The sequence below is a fragment of the Anomalospiza imberbis genome, chromosome 1 (genome assembly GCF_031753505.1).
Source record: "Anomalospiza imberbis isolate Cuckoo-Finch-1a 21T00152 chromosome 1, ASM3175350v1, whole genome shotgun sequence".
In the NCBI taxonomy this organism is placed as follows: Eukaryota; Metazoa; Chordata; class Aves; order Passeriformes; family Viduidae; genus Anomalospiza; species Anomalospiza imberbis.
Genome location: NC_089681.1, coordinates 86868561 through 86892949, shown reverse-complemented (window position 1 = coordinate 86892949; position 24389 = coordinate 86868561). Strand labels below are relative to the sequence as shown.

At 38.1% G+C, this 24389-nt stretch overlaps 2 long non-coding RNA genes across 3 annotated transcripts; both read right to left on the bottom strand.

Moving 5' to 3' along the window:
• Window positions 1-3254: 3254 nt before the first annotated feature.
• On the bottom strand, window positions 3255-7099 carry LOC137479039 (uncharacterized). The gene is made up of 4 exons (XR_011001947.1): window positions 7054-7099; window positions 5853-5982; window positions 5009-5176; window positions 3255-4225 (listed from the first exon to the last, which is right to left on the bottom strand). It is a non-coding gene; the product is annotated as an uncharacterized lncRNA (long non-coding RNA).
• Window positions 7100-16298: 9199 nt separating this feature from the next.
• LOC137479034 (uncharacterized) lies at window positions 16299-19766 on the bottom strand. Of its 2 annotated transcripts, XR_011001942.1 has the most exons (4): window positions 19676-19766; window positions 19419-19539; window positions 18288-18357; window positions 16299-17798 (listed from the first exon to the last, which is right to left on the bottom strand). It is a non-coding gene; the product is annotated as an uncharacterized lncRNA (long non-coding RNA). The 2 variants fall into 2 exon arrangements; XR_011001943.1 differs by lacking the exon at window positions 19419-19539.
• Between the last annotated feature and the right edge of the window lie 4623 nt (window positions 19767-24389).

Genomic DNA, 24389 nt, shown 5'->3' with positions numbered 1-24389 from the left:
AGGGGAATCCAAGCTCTGACACTATCCAGATATCTACTGCACTGCTAGACTCATAACACAAAATCTTAAGCAGGGCAAGAATTTTGTTTCATATGAAGGGTTAAATTCACTTTCAGAGGAAAGCACCAATTTTTATATGAACATATCAAGTCCTGTTTCTCACCCCTCATATCTTCTTTCCTTTGCAAAATATATTTTTTAAAATGCAACTTTTAACCAAAGATGCATGTGAGTTTTATCTTGCACAACAAATGAGCCAGCATACATTTAAGTTGAACTAATGCCATCAATTGCATTGTGCCCATCCCTACTCTCCCTGAACTCAGTAGGAGGCTGGTGAGAGCAGAGTACTGATTTGTTTGGCATCAGCAAGGATTGTAAGGGTTTTTGGAATTTATGGGAGCACAAGAGGCCATGCCTATGTAAGATCTTACCCCAGTTTGAAGAGAAGGAGAATGGAAAAATAATAGGAATATTTATATACACTAGCAAGTGATATTTTGTAGCAAATTTTTCTCAAGAGATCATTCTCTTCCTTTCTGGTCTTAACACATACACTAGACTAGACTAGACTAGACTAGACTAGAATAGAATAGAATAGAATAGAATAGAATAGAAATTTCATTTGGAAGGGACTCACAATAATCATCAAGTCCAACTGCCTGCTATAATAACACTCCATTCTTCTCTCTCTTCCTCCACATATACATATGAGTCATTTATATGGTGTCTGCATTCTCCAAGTAAACAAAAAATGTGCAAAATTTGAGACTATAGAATTTAATTATAAATTTAATTATACTAACTTCCAGACAGAGATGGATTATCCATTTCATCAGCTAAGTAACCTTTTGATGCACCTTTGATCTATTCATTTGCAAATATTCTTCCACATTAAACTTATAGCCTCTCTTTCATTTGGATGAATTCAATTGTACAACTTCAGGGCATTTATTTATGAGTATCTTAGAAAATCTGAGAGCCAGTAAAGAAAACACAAAACCTTGTCTCTGAGAATAAAGCAGTATGTATCTGGTTAGAGTATTCAGGATGTTCCACAATCAACATGATACTGTATTTAGGGGAAAAAAAGACTAATTTTTGCTTGTTGGGACAGATCCAAAACACACCAACGTAAGAGGCCCTTCAACTTCACTGAGCTCTGGGTGAAGCTTCCAGTCTAGGAGGAAGGATGCTGCTGTGCACACCAACAGCAGTAGTAGCCCTGGCAGTTATCTTCGCCCCTAAATATATCCAAAAAGCAATTTAACGCACCAGCAGCAGTTGCCTATTAATCGGGCTAGAAAAAAAGGTAGCCTGGGAGGGTGGGTTTAAAAAGAAGAATGTGGCACTATTATGTATTGCTTGCAAAGTAAACAAGCAACATCAGTATAGTTATTTCCTAATTACGAGCTGTTTCATAAACTGTAAATGCTAACATGGGAGAGGTAAATCATAGCAATTTAATTAATAAAACACTTTAGACAATTAAATCCATATGTGCATGTCCTGGGGCACAACATCAATAATAGAAGCTTGCAGGCATATTTTGGAAATTTTATGCAATCATTTGCAGATCTTGTAGTCAATAATTGGTACAAACTGTTTTAACCCTTCTTTGCCCAGTCTGGAAAACTGAAAGGAATTGCTAATTACTATTATTGTTATTGATTTGATTACTGTTATTTTGTTGCCCATTTTTCCATTCTATGTGTATATTTTAAAATTATTTCTAGACAGGCTACAAAATCAATCTGATTTCTTTCTTACATGTGTGTCAGCTTTCTACACAGTATAATGAATTATCTGAATCCTGGGAAAGTAATAGACTTGTTTTTCTGGTCCACAGAGCTAAACTTAAATTTGCACATACAGTACAACTTTGGGCTCTGAAGTCTGACTACAATTTCTGAAAAATGGGACTTGAACTATGGAGTTTAAGGATCTATCTATGAGCAAAGATATCTCTACAGCTTTTGGAGACTCTAAGCACAGAGTTGAAAGGTGATTTACAGCTAAAAGATGTTCAGAGAGACCGCCTCATGTGTGCAATAAGGCAGACTTGTGCACAGGCTGTTATCCTGATACTTCACAAACTAGGCTGACAGCAATCCAGAAAAGAAACTAAACTCCTGTGTACCAGGAAAGTGTTGGGGTCTTCCAAGGCTCATTAAGCCTGGAGAAGGAAATAGCATGGTTCCCATCCTTGCACTGGCTCCCAGCTAATTTCCAGTGTCCATGTAAAGCTTTGTTCTTACAATTTCAGGCAATAATGAATCCAGCCCTGGCAACATCAAAGTGTGGTATGATCTTTGAATCACTATAACTGCATATCCTCTGGGACAATGCAAATCACAAAGACTTTTAAAGCAATTAATGGATTCAGCCCCATTTACATCAAAGTTCCAGTTCTGATTTATGCACTGCCATGATAGCAGTGCTTCCTGGGGACAAGGCAGTTCACAAAGCCCCAGAAGCAGCATATAAATGGTGGGGACATCTTCAGTTAAGGGGATCTCACAGTGCGTGGTCTTCCAGTAGAGATCAAACAGATGCTCAGTCTCCAGGGAAAACAGCCAAGCCTTCTGAGAAACTCCACTTTGAGCCATACATGTAGTTTAAGCCCCTGAAGCTTAACTGCCTACTCACTGTAAGCCTTAAATGTTCATCCACTTCCCAAAAAGAGACAAAGAAGAGATTTAATCCTAAAAAGGGAAGATTTGCCAAAGACTTAATGAAATCCACCAGGACTTTCACCTTGTCTATTGCTGTCATATAAAAAAACAGTGGCTCATGATTTTAAATTGTTGAACAGATAAGCAGAGAGATGAATTAGTTGGTAAAGTGTCTTTGCTCTTTACTTATGAAGACAGTATGGGAAAAAAAATCCATTCTTTGAGAACACAATACCAATTACCATGAATTCCATCTTCCCTTGTTGTCTCAAGCTGTGTTAAGTATTGCTATAACCTTCCTCTCTGTAGAAAATCAAGAGATTAAACATATGTCCCTCTTCCTGATCTTTAACAGATAATGTTTCCACTGCCCGGTGTTATATGCAGTGTCAGAATTTCATACACTTCCATCTGCAGAGCATTTGAGACTTTCTGGGAGAGTAAAGTAAGTATGAATCACTGGCGCTGTTACTGATAATGATGCAAAAATGTTTGTGTGTTTGTAGGGAGAGAAAAAATCAGGAACCTTCTGGAAATATAGCTTAAAGAGCCTGAGAGATTTAAAAATTTCAGTGTTCAATTGCAAATCATTGCAAATTGAAACTTAGTTTTTTCAAATTCCTTTTTAATTATTTTAATTCAGTTATTTGGTAATTCAACAGAACATACCAGATCAGTTCTATTTTAAACTGTGAGGGCACTTGTGGCATGAAATTCTGACATAAGGGATGTTGGTTGTAACTATGTGGGTCATTATCAAGTAAATTGCCAATATATAATAATGACTGTTTTCTTTTTGGTTTTATTTATAATTGTTTTTTCTACCTTGTAGAACACAGTAAAGCTCTTCTTGCTTATGCATGTTTTCACAGCATGGAATGATATCAAAATGAATAATGTTAAGGTGGTTACTAGCAAAGCATTACAGAGAATATGTTTGTTTGACATCATTTATATGTAAATCCTGCTCCAGTTCATCAAGATGTTAGGCAATTTCAGAGCCATGCTGCACTGCCTTGCTACCCTCTCGCAGGAGTTTCTTCTGTTACACTGCTTTGATTCCTGATACAGGCTGGCCTCCTTCCTCAGATGAGAAGTGAGCAAATGCCCCCACCATACTTCAAGTCCCATCGCTCAGCTGGGCTGGTACATGTTCCCTCTCATAACACTGCTGCTGACTCCTGCTGGCCCAGCTCTAAGACTATCTTGGCATCTGCGAATAATTTTCCCATAATTTTTTTGGTGACTTGGTACTCCTTTACCGCAGAAAATCTTGACTGAATGAGGAGAACAGGCATTCAGTGTTCTGAACTGGCACGCCTGTTGGCTGTCTCCTTTCTCCACTTTGGAGCTGTGAGAGAGCTTAGACATCACCTTGTGTAGCACAGTCCCTAGTGGGATTCTGCAGGCGTCCATCCTCAGCCCTGTGCTCTTTGATGTCTTCATAAACAACTTGGATGTGGGACCTGAAGAAATACTAAGTTTGCAGATAACACTAAATTGGAGGAGCTGTCAACTTCCTCAAGGGCAGGGAGGTCCTGCAAAGACACCTCGACAAAATAGAGGACTGGGCAATCCCCAGCTGTATGAAATTCCACAAGGGAAGGTGACAGATTCTGCACCTGGGGCAGAACAACTGGATGTACAGACAGACTGGGGAATGAGAGGCTGGAAAGCAGCCCCATGGAAAGGGCCCTGGGGGTCCTGGTCAGTGGCAAGTTGAACATGAGTCAGCAGTGCCCTGGCAGCCAGGAGGGCCAAGCCTGCCCTGGGGGGCATCAGGCACAGCATGGCCAGCTGGGCAAGGGAGGGCATTGTCCTGCTCTGCTCTGAGCTGGGGCGGCCTCACCTCGAGTGCTGGGGGCAGTTTTGGGTGCCACAATGTAAAAGGATATGAAGCTGTTAGAGAGGGTCCAAAGGAGGGTTACAAAGATGGTGAAGGATCTGGAGGGAAAGCCTTACAAGGAGCAACTGAAGTCATTTCAATTGGCTTCCATTTTCATTGAGTCTGAGGTGCAGCAGCACACCATCATGTCTGATTTAATTCCTGATAGGCAGACCGTGCAAAACGCAGGCCTTACTCTGAGATGTGGCCTACAGAATGCTGCTGCCACCAAGGTGGCACTTTTTGCTATGTGCCTGAAAAAAGGAATGACATTCCCAAACAGGGATGATGTTGGTCTTTTTATACTGCATGAGCCTGCTTTCATCTTATCAAGAAAAGTTATTAATAAAACAGTAGCTGTTACTGGCAGCTAGATATGCTCACCTGTAAAGAGTAAAAGCATCGTGACCCAGAGTGAATTTGGTAGGAAGCATTGTTTGTGTTAGACAGCCTTCCCTCAGGCCCTGGGCAGCTGAAGGGAAGCCATTACAAGGGAGGTGGTCAGAGGTCACCCCAGGGATGGAATATTGTCCTTCTAGACTGGATTCCCTCCTGTCATCACCAGACTGAGGTAGAATCTTACAGGTGTTCCAGACACCGAGTATTTCTGTGGGCTCTTTCAGGGAATGGAGACACCAATTGGTGGGATATAATCATCATCATCATCTTCTTCATCATCTTCATCATGATCATTATCCTCATAAAATATTGCTGTTATTATAGTAATAGTTATTATAACAATGACACCGGCAACCACAAAAAAAGAAAAAAAGAGTCCTCACTGATGCTTACAAACAAGGTTTTCTAGCAAGATCATTGATATTTAGAGAACACTGGAAGTGTTTAACATATATGCTCAATTTTCAGGGACACAAGTGTTTATTAAAAGGAAGGAATCATACTGTCCTTACTAGAGAAGGAAAGTGGTGTGAATCCCAAGAGCTCCCTGATATATCCAAAAGTGATTGCAGTCAAAAACTAAACATGGTCTATAATTCCACTGAAATAATAGGGGAGTTATTAAAAATATTATTGCAATCTATGAGATTGCAATAATCCACTGTCAAATCCACCATCAAAATTCAATGCTTTTTCTCTCTTCACTTCATTTGGTAATAATATAAATATTTTTTCAGGACATTGTATGACATCATGGATTTTTTTTTTCTTTTGTAATAATAGCTACATGGGTTTAGATATCTCTCCAGTAAATTATAATTTAATTTTCAGCTATTTAAAGGTCACTCTGAATAATATATATGCTGCTTAATAATCAGTTAAAATAAAGGCACCTTTCAGGAGTGTAGGCTAATAGCAGTATTGCCTTTGCACAGGCCTTTGCTGTTTTCATTTGTTCTATGATCAATGAAGCAAGAGAGAAGTTCCCCTCATACACCCAAACCAGATCTTCAGTTTTTCTTTCTTTCTCTTTTAATGGGAGGAACAAAAACCTTTTTGCAATCAGCAGTAATCTCTCCAAAGGTCTTTTAATTTAAAAAGTCATAAGTGTTAATTAGCTATTATTAAGTGCCCCCTGTATAAATTAACGTGATTGATGAAAAAATTAAGGGTAATGAAAAATGTAGCAATGCATGTATTTTTAAGAGACTATATTAAAGATGAAAGTCCCCAAAGACAGAAACTAAGGCCTGCTGCACCCGTGCCCTGCCTTTATTAGTATTAGTAATAAAAAATATATAGATATATATGTCAGGAATACACATGGATATGTTGGATATACCAGTTTTAATATACTTCTCACTTCACTGAGCTTTGAATACCTCTTTGTCACAAAGGGTTATTCCAGTGTGATATAATGTCCAAATTCTGTTTGGCTTGTGGACCAAAATGAGCTCCTTTGAAATTGGAAACTGGGATCCAGAGTTAAAAGGAAAAGAGGACTGAATAAACTGAATGACTGGTTTTCCCTCAATTTAGCATATACCTCAGTAGGGCACTACAATATTTTACAAAACAAGTTCTTGTTTTATCTGTTATCAGAACTTTAAAAAAAATCAAAAAATAAACAAAATGAAATTTTTTTTCTCCACACAGCTGATTTTCTTTTCTGTTATAAACAGTATATAACTGCACTGGGCTCTGCCACCTGTTTGCCTACATGAAGCTGATTGAACCATCGTTTATTTTAACAGCATTTCACAAAAAACAGGTTAGATTAGGCCACAGAGGATGCACATCAAGAGATATTTTCCCATGAAAAATGTTTGAATAAATGATATCAGGTCAGTATATTTTATATGTCTTCTTCTCAACTACCCATAACATATTAGTAGCATCATATTTACTTGCAAACTTTATTTTACTTGTAAACTTACTAGTTTACTTGCATTTCTGGCCTCACATGAAATCATAACCATAATGGGACCTACACTACATTAATACCCATTAAGAAATAGTTCCCACCAAAACCTAGGCTAGCTCTACAAAGAGAAGGACTAGGAGAAATTTATTACTAGCCTTCTTACTATAAACTATAATATGCTATAAACTCAGAATCCCTCTCAAATCGACAGGGACTTAACCCTAGACTACAGGGCTCCACTGAGGTGTGTGAACAGTCAGAAGTTACACAATCTGCAGCTGTGAAAAGGCCTGGCTTTCTATGGCACCGTGTCCCGTAGTGTGGCTGTCATACCTGCATCACAACCTCTTGTTGCCTGGTCGGCAGGCTGGTGGGCTGTGGACCTGTGGACTGTGGGCTGGCTGGCCAGACCAAAGATTCTGCGTGGCAAAATTGGTTTGTGGTTGCTGTTTCTGGATAGCCTGCAAAGTGTCCAATCTCTCATGACCATGTAGTCACCAAAAATGGCTTCAGAAGGTTCATGAAGTCTCTTCTTCCCTCAACCCAGCCCCCCCAGAAATTATTACGTAGAACTAACATGGGTGTGCCTCTCTTGTAACCCTACTTGATGAATCTGAAGCTGAACATTATTCAAAATATTGGATGGTCATGAACAGCACAAGCTTAAAGGCCTGTTCTCCTTATTTTAGTTTGTTTTCAGTCTGTAGCTTCTTAATCCCAGTTCTGCATCTTGTTTACTAAACTAAATGGCATTTAAACTGCACTGTTCTACAGACTGTGAGCCCTGGAAGTCCAGACTAACTTGTATGGTTTAGAAACCAGCATAACTCAAAGTATTGGTATACGTGATATATGATATTAAACCTGTCCAACACCTTCCAGTATGAAACCATATTTTTCATTTGCTCATCACCTTTTTTCATTTAATTAATTAAGTAATTGCAGTGAAATAATTTTTCAGGGAAAGAATCTGTCTCACTAATAATTTTAAAGCAAAAAAGGATAAATATTTTTGAGAGAAAATGTGGTTTTCTGGTTCTAATAAACGAATCTTGCAGTTATTCGTTGATTATATGCCCCACATTTTATGCTCTAGTGCAAAAGTTGGAAAGTGGGAAGAACATACTAGATATATGCCTTTAGCACAAATTTGATCAAATCTCAAATCTCTATAAACCCTCTGTGAAGTCTGCTGTCAAGAATTGGAAAGATTTTGACAGCTGAAATCTCTGAAGAGCCTGACTGCATTAAGCGGCCCCACGCAATGAGCAAGGTGCACATGCACTGCTCCCAGAGGGCTGGGCATTCTTTAGCCAAGAGCTCCAGGGGAGAAGGAAAAAAATTATCTCAACATATCAGAAAAGGGGAAAAGAACAAAAGAACAGCTATATTAAGTCAGATCAAAAGATCATCTAATCCAATACCTTTTTTCTGAAGGCGATAAATAGTAGATGCATAAGGAAAAGTATAAAAATAAAGTAAGTATGAAACAATAGTAGCCTAGAATATACTTCAGTTTTCTGAAAATTTGCAGCTCTGGGATTTCTGGAGTCAGAGGTAGTTTATGTTTATAAAATCACCACCAGATTTCCCCTCAATAAGCTTGTCCAGTCCTGGACTCGATGTGAACCTCAAGCTTCCATAGTACAGAAAGAATTGCTATGAAAAACCCTTTTTCCTTTGCTTTCAATTTGTTCCTATTATTTTAATATCCCAATAGCTGTTGTATTGGAAGATGAACAAACCTGTCTATGGTTTTAACTTTCATTCTGCACAAACAGAACTTGAGTTTAGTGAAAACCCAGAGATGAACATATGATGTTCTTCTAATGCATGATATATATGGAAGTGGTATTTCAGTTGTAACAAATCTCTGCTTGTGAGATTAAAAAGACACAGAACTATAGAATAATTTAGACTAGAAAGGACCTATGTGGTGGCATGGTTTAACCCTAGCACAAAGCAGGTCCAACTAGGTGCTCAGAGACTTGGCCTGGCAAGTTTGGAATATGACCAAATATGAAGGGTGTGTAGCTTCTCTGGCAATGTGTTCCAATATTTGACTGTTTTCATTGTGAAAATTTGTTTTCTAATATCTAAACAGAATTTTTCTCATTGCAGCTTGGTCCTACTGCCCGTAATCCTTTAAGTATGAACAATCCTTATGCTTTCTTGGATGGTAGAAGACAGAAATGAAATCTCACCTAAAACAGCCTCTTTCCAAATGAAATCACCTAGTGAGCTCCTCAGCCACCCCTCATATATCCTGTGTTTCCACCTCCAACCATCTCATTGGCCCTGCACTGAACTCGTGTCAGTATGACAATGTCCTTTTTATAGTGGGAAGACCAAAACTGAACACAGTGCTCAAAATGCAGTCTCATGGGTAATTATAGGGACATTATTTTTATTTTCAAGTAGTGTCCCAGGGCCCCCAGACCCCTAGACAAAAGTTTTATATTTGTTGTTAGTGAGCAGGCATGGAATGAGAACAGAAAGAAAAAGTTATTGGCTCACTGGATGAAGTAACTGGAGGCCAGTTTCCAAGAGCACAGCAGACCCTGAGCCTCATCTGGTATTATTATCACAGCTATATTCAAGGCTATGGAAGCATGCAAATTTATATTATCTGAGAAGGTGATGTGCTGCCCAAGCCATGGGAGCATTCTAAAGCCAGTCACAGAAACTCTATTTCTTTTTCTCTGTGACCCCATAACAGAGTAAATCCTTATTAATTTGCATTTAAATGTAGAAGAAAATACTCTCCAAAGATCTAGTAGATCTGCTGACTTGAAGAAAAGTCCACTGCACCAGCAGAAAGATTCCCAGAGATTTAAGTGGACTACATTTGACTTTTTAATGAAATTTACACTCAATTATCAGGTAGTATTATTCCTCATAATCTACAGCACAAGAAGTCACTCTGGCACAGATCTTATGCCACCTATCTGCATGGAGTCTCAATTATTCAAGAGCAAATTCCTTTTGAACTTTCTTTAATATGGAAAATAAATCGATCAAACCACCAACCCAACATTTACAAGCTAGAAAGTTTTTTTTTTTTTTTTTTTACTAGAAACCTGTAGAAATTTCTATCCTCTTCAGTAAAATCAAAGAATGCTTTCAATTGCACAAGGCCTTACTTTGTAAAAAAAGAATACCCTTGGATTATGTTTAAATATGTACAAAAAAATCTGCAAATTTTGTACCTCTCTATACTATAAATCACTCCTCCATAATAATGCCTTCCTGTCCAAGTACACTAATCAAATCTCTTCCCTGTCACTGGAATTATTACGTTTTAACAAGCACAGGATTTAATCATCAGTGCAGGCTTTTCATGCATTTGCTTCATTCAGGCCTTGACAGCAAACCTTTACTCATGAGTTGTCCTTACAGTGGTGGTTTGATTACCATTTTGACTACTCATGTGAGTAATACTTTCATGTGCCAGACCTTTAATTAGCTGAATGCTTTCAGAGGTATTTCTATAAACTGCATTTTCTCTGTGAACCATGGTATCCTTTCTCCCTCCCTGATGTTAATGACTTGGGCAGGTATGTATTTGCCTGATGTATCAATCACTTTCTCCTCACTTTCTACACATATAAAGTCTTTCTGATTGCTTCTCATGAATTTTAAGAAGCTCCTTTGATAGAAAAGACCTTGGCACCTGTATTTCATGTCATGTAGGATTTAATGTTTTGTGACTGAAATACAGGGCACTGCCCAGCTAAAACATAAGCGCACATTCTTAAACTTGCCAGCTGCTTTGCTTCTTTGTCTTTCTGATGCCCTCTCATGGCTTCTGCAGCTTGGAGGTCATCTGTGCATGTTCACAGGTCTCCATCAGCATCCAGGAGTGACTACAGATGTTGCTAAGGTGATTTCTTTAATTAGATATGTAGCTGTTCATTGGCAGAATATGCTGCACCTGGGATTAACAATGACTTTCTGTAATATATTAATCTATTGCTGTTAAAGACTTGAGGTGAGAAAGAAGGAACTTATAAATCTTGATGAACTGTCTAAATAAATGTTATTCAAAATGCTCTGTTGTCTATATAAACTAATGGTTAATCGAAAGTTAAAACTCATCTGCAATACCAGGGAAGTTCTGCAGCCAAATGTTTGTTTACAAACATTTCTGTTCTGTGTCATATATTCAAGGAAGATCAATTTTACAAGATTTTACAAGTTGTGTAAGGATTAAAAATCCCACATCAGAGCCTGAAGAGTGGTCACCCTACAGCTGCTTTTCCAGTAACTCAGATGAGTAACTCAGTTTAGTGGATTTTGCGGAAAAGCAGCTGAGTGAGACACATGCAAATTAAATCCTGCCAACTCATGGTAACAGTAATATCTATAAAATGCTGAAATGGAAGCTGGGGAGGTAACTTGTAAGGTTCTGCTAGATTAGTCAGGGCTTACCTGTCATCATGTTTGAGTTAGAGGCTGGAATGCCAACTAAAAGAAAGTAAGTTCGACAAGGAAATTCCCATTGTGCCTGCTCCATTTCTCATTGACGCCCTGTGATACGTCATGTTGCAACAAATTCTGACAAGTGATGAAGAATCTGAGTTCTCAAACTCATCCAGGGATTATTCTCCCTTCTTCACCTTCAGGGAAAATTAATTTGTTTGCTTATAAAATATTTATTTTATGTTCAAGTGTTATTCACATTTTCAAATGTAAAACATTCAAACCCTATTTGGTTTGGAGGAAGGGGAAAGTGGATCCAGTTTTCACATCCAGATAATGATGCTGTTTTTTCTCGATTGCATCAAGTTTCAAAAAAGGGCTGGTTTTCCACATCCTTCGAATATTTTTTTCAATGAGATTGTGAGCAAAAAGGCAGAAACTTAAAAACAAACAAACAAAACCCTTTGGATCACATAACTCATACTAGCTCATTTCTGTAATGCCTGCCAAGATTGAGAAAAGGCTACACAATTTCTGCAAGATCTCACAAATACCAAGGGGAATACAGACTCTTTTTTTTTTTTTTTTTTTTTTTTTTTTTTTTTTTTTTTTGGCATGGAAAAGGCCTAAGCAAACAAGGGAAAAGGGGATCGCAAATGAGGATTTTCAGAATTGTACCCAAACTCTAGACAACACAAATTATCTAAGTAATGAAATTAATTTTCCGATGCAACTATTTCTATTTTACTAATACCGCTGTTCCTAGTGAGGATTTGAGGTCATCTCAAGCAGACTGGTCAGTCCATACCCTCAGATCAGAAACAACTTCATCAGATTCCAAATCCACCCTTGGGTATTGCAGATCATATGGGAAACAAGATAATTGAATGTTCTGAGAACCCTAGAAGCCGATTCAAGCAACTGCCCTAGATAAGCCTGATAGGTGAAACGAGGAGAGAATTTTAGCCTTAACTCTGAATATCCCTGCATTCACCATTCATACAGGCAATACTTCACTAGGCAACTACAGCCTTGGGAATGCAGGGGGCAGTCTCCACTAATGTTATGAGTCCTGTGATATTAAGAAATCTCCACTGGCTCAATGAATCAAGTTCTGTCACTTCATAAGCCACCTCAATAGCACCAGGGGGTAGTTCTACCTCTGTAATACCAGCAACTACAAGACAGCAAAAAATTCAATATTTTTCCCTTCTTGTTACTCCTGTTTCACAAATGCATATCCTTCTACTACTAACTGCAATTGTACCACCTGAAGGCACAGATTTACACATCTACAACACAACACATACAAGTGGGATGTCTGTACCCAAAAATGAAGGACCCTTAGAGCTCTGACTTCCACTCTTGTCAAGTTCAATTTCAAACAGCTTCCAGAAGTTCTTGAGACACAGGTATGTTTTACCACTCTAGGTCTTCTTAAAAAGCATTGGGAAGTTCAGCTGTATGAGGGAAAAACATCACAACTGTCTTGCTAAAGGATAAAAACAAAGCAAACCACACTGCCACTGAAAGCCCCTCCCTGTCAATAAAGCAGTTTTACAGCAAAAACATTTAATTTTATTTTGTTTTTCATTCATTGCCATCAAGTCCTAGCTGTCTTCAGGAAAAGAATGAATTTGACAGTTTCATGTTGACTTTTACATTTCCCATTACTGACTCTTTTCATCTCTGTCCTAGAGCAAAAATACATTTCCCTTTTTAAGCTTTTGATGATAAAAATCTCATCTGTAACCTCATAAATGATCCTTTATTATCTATATTAATAATGAATAAATGTCTGTTGAATACCCCCGATCCTTTGCATTAATAGTGCCAGATGTATTATAGATAACCTTTTGATTTAACAGCACAAACTGTGAAACAATATTAAACCAGCAAAGGACTGATCTTACTGGAGTCGCTGAGGTCAAAATTATAAACATTTCTTTCATTTCTATTTGTAAATTGTTCCATTATGCAGCACCAGTCTCCATCATTTATTTTTGAGAGAGGTACCACACTAGCAGCAGTCCTAGAAATAGAACTCATAAATAATACCTTGAATAATTTTTTTAAACATTTCCGTCTCTTCTACTTCTCCTTCCTCATGCCTCCTGATGATCTTAATTAATAGAGCATTACTACAGGAGCAGATCCACTTCCATTTACTGTACTATCATTTAAAAATATGTTGCTTGCCTCTTTTCCCATTAGCCCTGTCAGAATCAGGTACAAACTTCACTCAATCATTTTTTTGAGATAACACTGAGAGAACTGTAGTTATTCCTGAAAAAAGGGGTGAAGCTCCCATTAGTTTAGCACAACTGCATCCCATAAGTCTAACTGCTTTCCTCTTGCATATCTCTTGTGATCATTCCTTTATGATCATTTTCATGTGGGTTGCTGCTTTACACTGATGCCACAACATCTGAAAAGCCATTTGCCTGTAACTCTGGATAACAGCGCTCCTAAATATTCCCTTCCACCTGCTGTCCTGTGACTCCTGTTCTAACTTCCAATGCCTCTAACTGAAGAGAAGAACATTTTTCAATATTAGGTAACAAAATACAGTGTGTCTTTTTTTTTTTTTTCAAGGGAAGAAGAAAAAGGTTCCCACTGAAGTCAAGTGGGAAATATGCTAGTTTTGTGCTTATTCTTAACTGTAGCTTTTGAAATAGATTACTTTACGCTGCTGAGGCTAAAGCACAGCAATTCCACACACCCACTTACCTGTAGCAGTAAGTGTAGCTATACTGTTACCAGGCCAATTCAAAAAAAGCATGAAAGGTTCCTATTGCCTATGCAGCACTTTATTTCTAGGATGGGTGCCCTAACAGGGTCACCTGAAAAATGTTAGTTGAGATGCATGGTGGCAGATGGAGCTATTTAGCCTTGGTGCCGCCCAGCTTTTATTCCCAGCTCCATGCTGCCAAGTTTGCCTAAGAACCATCTTTAGGAATACTCTTGTACCTCAATAGCTGGGACACAGTTTATTCCCAAATACTTGTGGTTTTTTTAGAAGCATTAAAATAACATTCTGCAGTGATAAAATTGTTAGCAGTAAAATTCAGTAACTACTAGTTTAATGTCTAAGCATATTTAGTAGTGCAGTGACCCCTTAGGTTCTGTTCAGGACCCTGCAGTGGCTGCAGTTATTGCCAATTTAACTATCAAGAAAGTATTTCAAGGCTTGGACATGAAAAATGTAAAATTATGCTTTGGAGTCAATACCAAAGTGAGTTGCAACTGTTCTCTTGAAACTTAAAAAAGAAAACCCAATAGGTTTTGATACAGCAAAAGTGTACCAGGTGTCAATTATAAAATATGATGATAAATACCAGTGGAAAAAATAAACTTCACAATTATTGAATTATACCATTGGTCAATTTTTGATGACCCACCACCAAAACAGCTTTTAAGGCTTTGATTTTCAATTACATATATTGTAATAAACACTGTCTACAAGGACTATTCTCCAGTTCTATCACTGCTGGAATTACCCAGGCACAACAAAGGTTCTCAAAATGTTTTTATAGACATATACATAAGAAAGTAGCACGCTTCGGGCAGTTTAGCAATCTGTAGGCTGAAAAAATCCTACTTCTGTCATCTTATAGCTGAATTTGGATTTGCATGTCAGTTCAAACCATGCTGGAAGCTGTGAGTGAAAACCTGATACCATTGAAGTCAACAGCAGTTTTGCTATGGCCTCATACAAGCTAGCTGACAGCTTACCAGATTCAGCTATTCCAAAGAAAGTCAAAGGTAACTTTTGACAAATAACCAACCAAAAAAAAATTAAACTATTTAAATAAAATTAAATTGCTGAGATAATAATAGCTAAAGTTGACATTAAAATTTATGGTGTTTGTTATCGCTTCAAAGGCAAAAATAAGTACCTCTCTTCTGCCAGTGCTGTAACATGATCATACATCTACTAATTCCATTTGATTCATGAGTTACATCTATAACACTTAGGGCCGTTAGGCAAGATCTGCTTTAAAGGCCTAATCCAACAAACACCTGCATACTTAATCACTTCAGTCACAAGCACAAGCGTTCCCTGTCTTGCAGACTCCTTTTCAATACTACATGCATGCATCTGTCAGGAAAGGCATGTAAGACACATTTGGCCAAGTTCCTGGCTAATCTGTTCTGGAAAGTGGCATGGCAATAGCCTCATTCTGTGTATCATCCTGTCACACCACTGGGTGGGTTCTGTTTTGGTTGTTTCAGGGAACACCCAAGAGCAACAGAAATAGATGGGCACATTGACAAGTGCCAAAATGAATCTGCCTGTGAAATCTCTGCTCAGTGGGTCCAAGAGCCGTTTTGTTGCTGGTTTGGAGTGGACTTGGAGGGCTTCACTCTAACTTCAGCTACCAGTATTGGTTATACATAATGTATGCATCTCAGCAGTACCTACCTTAAGCTTCCCTGTAATCTCAAACCGGAGAAACAGATTTTCCAGACTACACAGGTAATTAAAGAAGAGTTCAAAATATATGTAATTTACTTAGGCTAAGCCCTGACAGGGGGATTGTAACAAAATGCATATTTTGCTACATTCTTTCTTAACTGCATAACAAAATACTGCAGACTTCATGGTTTGCCTTCTTGTTGAATGATAAATAGTGCCTCAAATTAAATGTGATTTTTCTCTGCGAAACTAAACTACAGCTTCCTAAAGACAGTAACGGCATTTCCTTTTTGTGTTGCTTTTCTCTCCATTTCCTCTTGATGAAAGTCACTGTCTGCATTGCCAGGTTTTAGTATTTCAGCTGGACTGATAGCATCAAAGATATTTCATGCCTTGAACCTTTCCTTTGTCTCAACTCTTCTAAATAAGAAATACTCCCCCATCTGTTTTTTTTTTTACTTTTTCTGTGATTCTTTGCATCTCTAACTTTATTCTGTTTATCTAAATTAACATGCCATAATGGCCCAGACATCTAGGTGGCTAGCATACCTTCAAATATTCTACCCTTTTCTATTTGCTATACTTACACTGTTACAAATACTAGCAAATGCTGATCTTAGTCTCTCACTTCCTTTATGAATCTCCTCATGTTCATTAGCACCAGCTCTTCAAGGACTCTTGATCAAATAATTTGGTGATATTCTCCAGATATTTAATGCTGTGAGCCACAGTAGAATTGTTACTGACAGCTGACAGAGTCCTCATCACACCCTGTGACTCTAGAAAAGAGAAGAAAAGACATAGTCTGAAACCTTTTATCGTTCTTTTTTGTTTATGTACAACTCTGGATTCTGGTTTCAGTTAGAAGAAGAAATATGTTGTGAAAAATGTGTTTCTGCTTCCAGAATCTGGACTACCTGTGATATGTTGGAGACAATACTTCCCGCAGAGATACAGCCACAGTGTGTGGTACTGTAATAAAATAACAAAAATGAAATAGCAGCTGATGAGAGAAGTAGAGCTCTAGCTCAGCTGCTCTGAATGTTGGACAAACTTTAATTCTCAGTGTGGAACTCAACAAAATAGTTTTACAGGGGAGATACACAAGAGATATTCAGCATGAAACACCGAATATAACCACTACTAAAATTCACAGGCTTGCAGCTGATTTTGAGAACAATAACTTTCTTCAATCAAAGATCTAAGCAGTTAGGTGCAGAATTCCCTGACTTATTTTCTATCCCTGAACTTCTTCCCTATGTTGCAACTCTGTAAATGAAGCTACAGCCAACTGGCCTTAAACCGTCCTTCCTCTTCCATCCTACCGGTAAGAACAGTACTCTTTTGATATTTAGGATATTTTCCATCTTTGATCAGGTGAAGATTTCTGAACACAGGAAAATCAACCTCTAAAATCTATATATGTTAGCCATCAGAATTTGATAGGTTTTTTTATTATTGTAAAACATTTTTTGACGTTATATTGAATCAAAATTGCTCCAGCCTGTCCTCAGTGGCACTATATATTAGAATAAAATTCCATAACTGGCAATAAATAATTCAGAAAAGCAGAATTTTCCTGTTCCTGATGTTTAATGCTGTCACTCAAAGAGTAATAGTCAATGGTTTTACCAAAGTAGAAGCAAGATGACATTCTCTTTCAGTTCTGGGACAATTTAAGACAGCATGTCATTAGTGGTGAATGATAAGTGTTCTAGGTCCTTTTTATTCTTGTTTTGAGGGAACCTAATTCTTTTTTTTTTTCTTCATTAAACAAGCACATTTTCTGCCCACAGTCCAATAAACACAAGGGATATATTTTTTAGCCTCATTCACAGTCACCCTTTCTGGTTCTTCTGTCAAGCCTGGAATATTATTTTACCCATCTTCAAAGAGGTCATCAGGGCAGAAGCAGTCAGAGGGAAAATGTGGAGGAGTGGGGAGAAGCAGTGGAATAAGTAAGTGCAATAATTGTTCTTCTATGAAGAAAAAGGTAGAAGAAAAAATATCCAGCTTCATCAGTAATGCAAGCCCTGCCATCCCCAGATGTTACAGAAGCATTCGAATTGCTCCCTGCAAGAAAAATTGGATTAGTCACAATCTTGTCGACTAATGGGCACACTCTGTGATCTTTAGAGCTTCATTTACTGGGTTAATAGTGCTTTGCCTGAGTTCCTTTGCAATAGGGAAAAAAAAAAAAACCTGTAAGAAAAAATATTCTGGGTGCAGTCCACAGCCACTGACACGAGTAATATCATATTCATCACAGACAGACCTCGTATCTCATTACTACTGAAGAGTTTGCCCCCAAGGCATTTGAGCTCAGTCAGGCCAGGCCCCTCATGTGGAACCGTTCAGGTATATTGTGAAATGATTTAATGCGATAATAATGTCCACTTTGTGAGATAGATTATGTTTTTTATAGTGGCTGATGGTTAATGAATGATACATTAGCAAACATCACTAAAACATTATTGAGAAAATGCAGATATGAGATAGTAACTCCCTCATTCCATACCCCCACTCTCTCCCAGATGCATAAAAATGTAAAGCAGAACTTACAGAAAAGAGAAAACTTGACAGTATTGTGATGCTACCAGCTTGCATAGTCTCTCTCTTGTTTACTTGTTCTCTAGAGAAGGGGCAAAAGAGATATTTTAAAATGTTGTAAACACAAACTGAAATATCTCTTCTTAAATCAAATGAGAATCAATGAAAGTGCAAACCTGAAAAATACATTATATGTTGACCCAGTTTATTAGATGAAACCGTTTACCCTGATTTGATTTATCTGGCAATACACTGCTCAGCTGTGAAATGAGATAAGAACCTATTCACCTTATTTACAATATTATAGTGACTCCCTAGCACCACTATGGTTAAGGATCTGTTAGCAATTCCATTGCAAACACTATTTTTTTAGGGTTTGTAACATGACTGTAGACTCATGCTTAGTTTGAACGTGGCAATGCAAAACTGATAGATTAAATTAAAATCTCCTATTGAGTTCCATGGATTTTGGATTTATGAAGCACAATATTAAAAATGTGAATAACTCTAGGTAATTTTCTACATTTTTAGTTATTATTGTTATGCCTTGAGAACTACCAAGAGGGTCATATCCCCTGACAGAGCAACTTTACTGAGGTCAGCAGAGTGACAATGGTTTACACCACTTGAAAAGCTGCCTCTTCTGTCAGGGTTATACTTGGCAAAGGTGAATTACACCAAGCAGTCCTTTTTCTCTTTTTGTATTACTTTGATTTTATGTGTTCTTTGACTTACATACATTTCTTAAACCTCTTTGTCTTCTCAGCAAGGGAGGAATTTGTCCCACACCCTTTCAATGGGAGTTAAACTACTTCTGAACCCACAGTCTAGAATTGCAGTGTTTTTCCATAAACCTTCTGGAATGGCTGCTGACCTTGAGTTTTCTCTGCAAAAATAAAGATGTTTTCTGTTCCAGGCCTTTTTTCTCTTTTGTTCTGTTTTAAAACTGAAGCCTCCAAAGAAGTGCTGTTGTGGTTTTCTTCATTTTAATTTGTGAATGCCTTAAAAGAATTGAGAAGAAAAAGAAGTACAGAAGGCTATAGAAGGACTGTCTCCTGAAATCAAACAGTACCTGATGAATGGAATTATACAGACACAAAATGGATTTTATTCTTTTCACAGGCAGTGTAGATGAACACTTACCAGCAGCATCGTCCAGCAATAACCACTTAGACAAAGCAAAGGCCTTCGCTGCTCTGGACTTCATTTGATCTCCACCTGTGTGACTGAAGAGGCTGGATCACACCAGTTAGGACACTGCCTCCTTTTTTATTAAACAAAGCAAAGTACATATTAAAAAATCAGTATAGTTCTTTAACAATGATCCGTCTCCCTCAAGGGCTTTGGAGAGAAAGAAGCTCCCTTCATCAGAGAGCTGCAGCTTGCCCAGGTCCCCATACCTATTTGTGAGGGGCAGAGCACGGTGGTGGCTGTGAGGAAGAGCCCTGTCCCACCAGCTAAGGCAGCCCAAATCCTGGCTGCTGCCATGGACAGGATCCAGGATCCAGGACAAGAAGTTGGAGTTACTGTGGAAATCTCAGTGCTATGCCTGTTTGCTGTAATACCTAAAAGCCCTACTCATGGATTGATACCATTAATCCATGAGTATTAGAGCCTAAACACACATGGAAAAGGAAAAATCTCTGTGTAAAATGAATATAAAGCAAGAAGTAAAACTGGGAAACAGGCAGGTTAGGGGACACAAGAAAATAGTGGATAGCATAATAGGTTTCATCTGAGGAATATTTCTTTTTATTCATAGTATGGGCATGAGAATGGCATTCTGATGTCTAGAAATTCAGGATCAATCAACAGGAAGCAGCAAAATAAGTCTGCACATTTCACAACCAGGAGGAAGATTCAGCATAAATTTGCAACTAGACACACATTATGTTTGCATTGTACAGAGGCTGTGTGAAGTGATTTAATTTGTGCAGTTTTCCAATTTTATTATTACATAATTAATCCTTAGAAATCCTCTGCCTATTTAGAATAAACAAGGAGAAATGGGAGAATGTTTTATTCTCCAATTTCTAAGTAATGATCAGAGCAGGTCAATGAAACATTATCCCTTTGATAAAGTTATAAAAGTTCAGGTTCTTTTCCTGTCTTCTGCTTGTTTGTTTGCCTATTTCAGTTGTCTCCAGGTGTTTGGTGTTATCCTGTGCTTTTCAAGACGACAGGAAGGGGAGGATGCTTCTAAATAATATGTTGCCCCGACTTCATAAGGCTTGTTTTGTCTGGCAAATGAATTATGTAAACCTTCTCCACCCGAAACTGTTTCAAGTCAATTAATTGTTGTAATTACTTAAGATTTCTTTTTAATGAATATGACTCTCAGGGGATTTGATGATATCCTGTCATCTGTAGGCCTGATAAATGAAATGTGATTTGTGGCTTGCTGCAAACTGAACCCTTGTACTTGAACAATGCCTCTCTTTCCTATGTGCTCATTAAACGGAAGAAATGCCCTTGATGGAATTAGGAACATTTGCTCTAGCTGGTCCCTAGCAAGAATGGATAGTATAGGCAGATAAATTTTGGCAATTTACCCCTTTTGTTCTCTGTTCCTTTAAATACAGGTCTTGTTAACACGTAGACAATTACTCAGACCAAGCACATGACCCCAGTGAGGTCACCCATTGTAACTGAGAGCAGTTTAGCTGTTCCATCTCTCATCTCCATCAGGTGCACTGAAATGGGAAAGATTAGCAGTCAGTCAGTGCTGAAGAAGACCAATGCAGTATGATGGTTTTTTATCCCATCTTTTGTACAGCCATCTTCACGCCCACCAGCACTTAGCAATCTGAACAGCCAAATTTGACTAGCAAAGCACCTTCCCTTTGTTTTTGTGCAGCAGTAGTTTCCAATGTGCTCTGCCTAGTTTCCAGTGCCTCTCAAGAAAATCAGAGCTGCCCAGTGCCGCAGACAAAGACAAGCAACTTGAAGCAGTATGACAAGGAGCCATGAAGTCTGCACTGGGTTCCTACAAACAGTGAGACTGCTTACATATCAGTTTCAGATAACCTATTCTCCCCTACACTGCCATTAACATAATCTAATCACCAATGCTAGGGAAGTACAAAGCAGGTGGGTTTTGCTGATTGAGTTTCCATTGGTGAAATGGGGATTACTGCTTTTATTGCAAGACCTTTCCTGTATATCATGTGAGTATATTAGACATCATAAAAGTCATACCAAAACGTAGTGTCTTGGTCATAGTTTGGAATGTAAGGACAATGAATTATCATGTATTAGAAGCAAAGATCACTTTGACATTTTGGCAATCAGGAGAGGGTGCCTCAGACGTGTGTAGCTGTCTAAATGCAGCAGTCGTGGATAGTGTAGGTGCACAAAAGAGACAACATCCCTGATAATAGAAGAAAATCAACAAAGAAACTGTTTGGAATAAACTCCATATATTAGTAACTTAGGAAAAACAAGTGGACACCAAGGATAGGAAGGTAAAAAATGTGAGGAAAGAGTGACAAGTAAGCACCGAACCAGTGTCTGAGACAAAGATGCCGTGGGAGACAAGAAAATATGGAATTTTCACAGAAAAGGATTATGCATTTTGTGGTTCAAAATCCAGGAATGATTGTAGTGGTTTAAACAAAATGACATCAGATTCCAAATCTTTCCTAAACTCTTAACCCCACTTCTTTGTGCTGGCATAACAGAGACTGTTCCACTGTTCCCCTTCCCCATATCCTGCCCTTTTTTTCTCTGGGTTGTCAGGAGCTACAGGCAAGGATACAGGTGTACAGTAAAGTGCAAGGAACTGGTTTTCCTGGCTTGATGGGCCCAGCTGAAAGAGCAGTATCTGGAAGTATTATGAAACTGATTGTCTTTGGTGCAGTAATTGGATGGAAGACATTCAGACCACCTTTGATTAGATGAACTTTTGAAACTACTGAAATTTATCAGTGCACAGATCTTATTCTCAGAGGACTCAAGAGAAAGTGTCCCATTAACTTAATGAATCAGGTCGCCAGAGAACAACTGCTCTTGAAGTCAGAATGAGAGATTTCCCATCAGTGGCACGAATTCTGCCAATAAAGGCAACAGGATTTCTCAAGTGAAATGAGATTAGAATATGTCTCCCCTGATTTTCAGTAGTTAAATGATTGACTATCCTGTAATAGGCTAATTATTAGATTTCCCTTCAATTTTTGTGTTGCAGGAAGGAATGAAAGCTTTCTTTCCCTACCTAGATTGTGTGGCAGCCGCGGCAGTGTTTCATCAATGCCGTTGCAAAGTCTTGACCTTTGAAAGGTGGCTTGGTGCATTCATCTTTCCCAACCTCATCTGCCTTCAGCAAGGTGTCACAGCTCTGGAACTTCTGGCAATTTGACAAAGGCATCTTCCCACATGTCAGTTCTTGTTATCCACTCTGTCTTCTTCACATATGACACACATGTCAGCTCTCATTTTTCCATTACTTGCTTTGTTTGTCCCTTTACAGGTGGGAGATTCCACATTCTCTTTTCTGAACCATTTCCAGGATGGCTCTTATTTCCCTGCAATACCTTTCTGGCCTTACTTGACAACTTAAAAGATCCTTTTTATCACTGATGGCTTGCAGTTCTTCCCAAAGTAAAACAGCTTTTTGGAGTCTCTCTTAGTTAGCTGTAGTATTTCCACACCTTTTTTATGAATTATATTCTTCCAGCTCCCATAGAGAAGTTGTTGCTAAATGTTTTTGAAATTATACCGATGGAAGTTGCTCACCTCAGAATCCTTGTTTAGTAACAGCAATTAATACTTTTATAACCTCTTTATTCCCTTTAAAAATGTTTCAAGAACTGCTTGTTTCATCATTATAAAATGGGGTTATTGTGAAATATTAACATCCTAATTTTACAGATGGCAAAACTAACACTAACCTCCCACACACGCCTGATTAGACTGCAGGATTCCAAGTAAGGTTATTTGTGATGGGGCACGGACAAAAAGGCTATTCAAATCATTGATCACCCCCCGCTCCTCTCATCTGGAAGTGAAAGAGCTGGAAACAGAGATTATGGAAACATATTCTTGCCAGTCTGTCATTCATAACTGCAGGGAGCATCTGGCTGTGTCCCTCGTAGCTGCTCAGTAGTCTTTGAAGTCGGTGGTTCTAGGGAAGACAACCAAAACTTACAAGGAATACCGGTTGCCTTCCAAGTGGTCATGAAGGTTGAAATAACCCATATTCCTGGCCCTGTTACTCACATGCTTGGACATCCGCAGTAAAGAATTCAGTAAGTGCTGAGGCAACGTGCAGGTACTGTTCAAATAGAATGTGATGGCTGCACATACTTAATTACTTATCTGAATGATGAAATTGAGAGAAATATGGTCATTTAAATAACTCCTAAGCCCTGTTTCTCCTTCCTTATGTGACTTTTTGCAGTCCTTCACTTATTAAAATATGGCTTATATTAATTTTATAGCAAAATGACATCACAAATTAGAAGCAGATAATAAAGGCATCCCATTGCTGAGGTGTCCTGTAGAAGACTAGACTACCTTGGACTGTCTTTTCTAGACAGTTTGGGATTTTTATTACTCTATTTTATTTTTTAGTCTTTTTTGTTTGTTTGTTCCAGGCCCACTTGAGAAGCTGCTAGCACAAAGTAGTATGAATAGTCATGTTTGTCTCTTCTTTCAGAGTTCTTCTTTAAGTGTAGTGCACTGAGATTGCTCGGTCAATGACCTCTGTCAAATCAAATCCATTACCTTGTCTTTATGTAAATTTTATAGGGACAATGTGTGTTCTTAAAGTTAGAAATGTTTTTTTCAGTAACTGGCTAAATGACAAACAAGTGATAGATGAAATTGTAGTGTTAATTTATATCACAATGTTATTGCAGTTTTTACACAAAATGGAGTTGCCAAACAGACAAATCTGTTTTGCCCAATTCAAACATGATTCAAATTAAAGATTCAAAAGAATGCACAATCTAAACTTGGAAGAAAGCTAACTGACATTATCAAATAAGAGGTATTAGAAATCTTTAAAATGCTCTTCTCCTTATCAGGCCATTTCCAGTAACAAAATAAAAGATATAATATTTTATTATTGTCGATAGAATGCATGCTTTCAGAAATTGCCTATAGGCACACACTTTT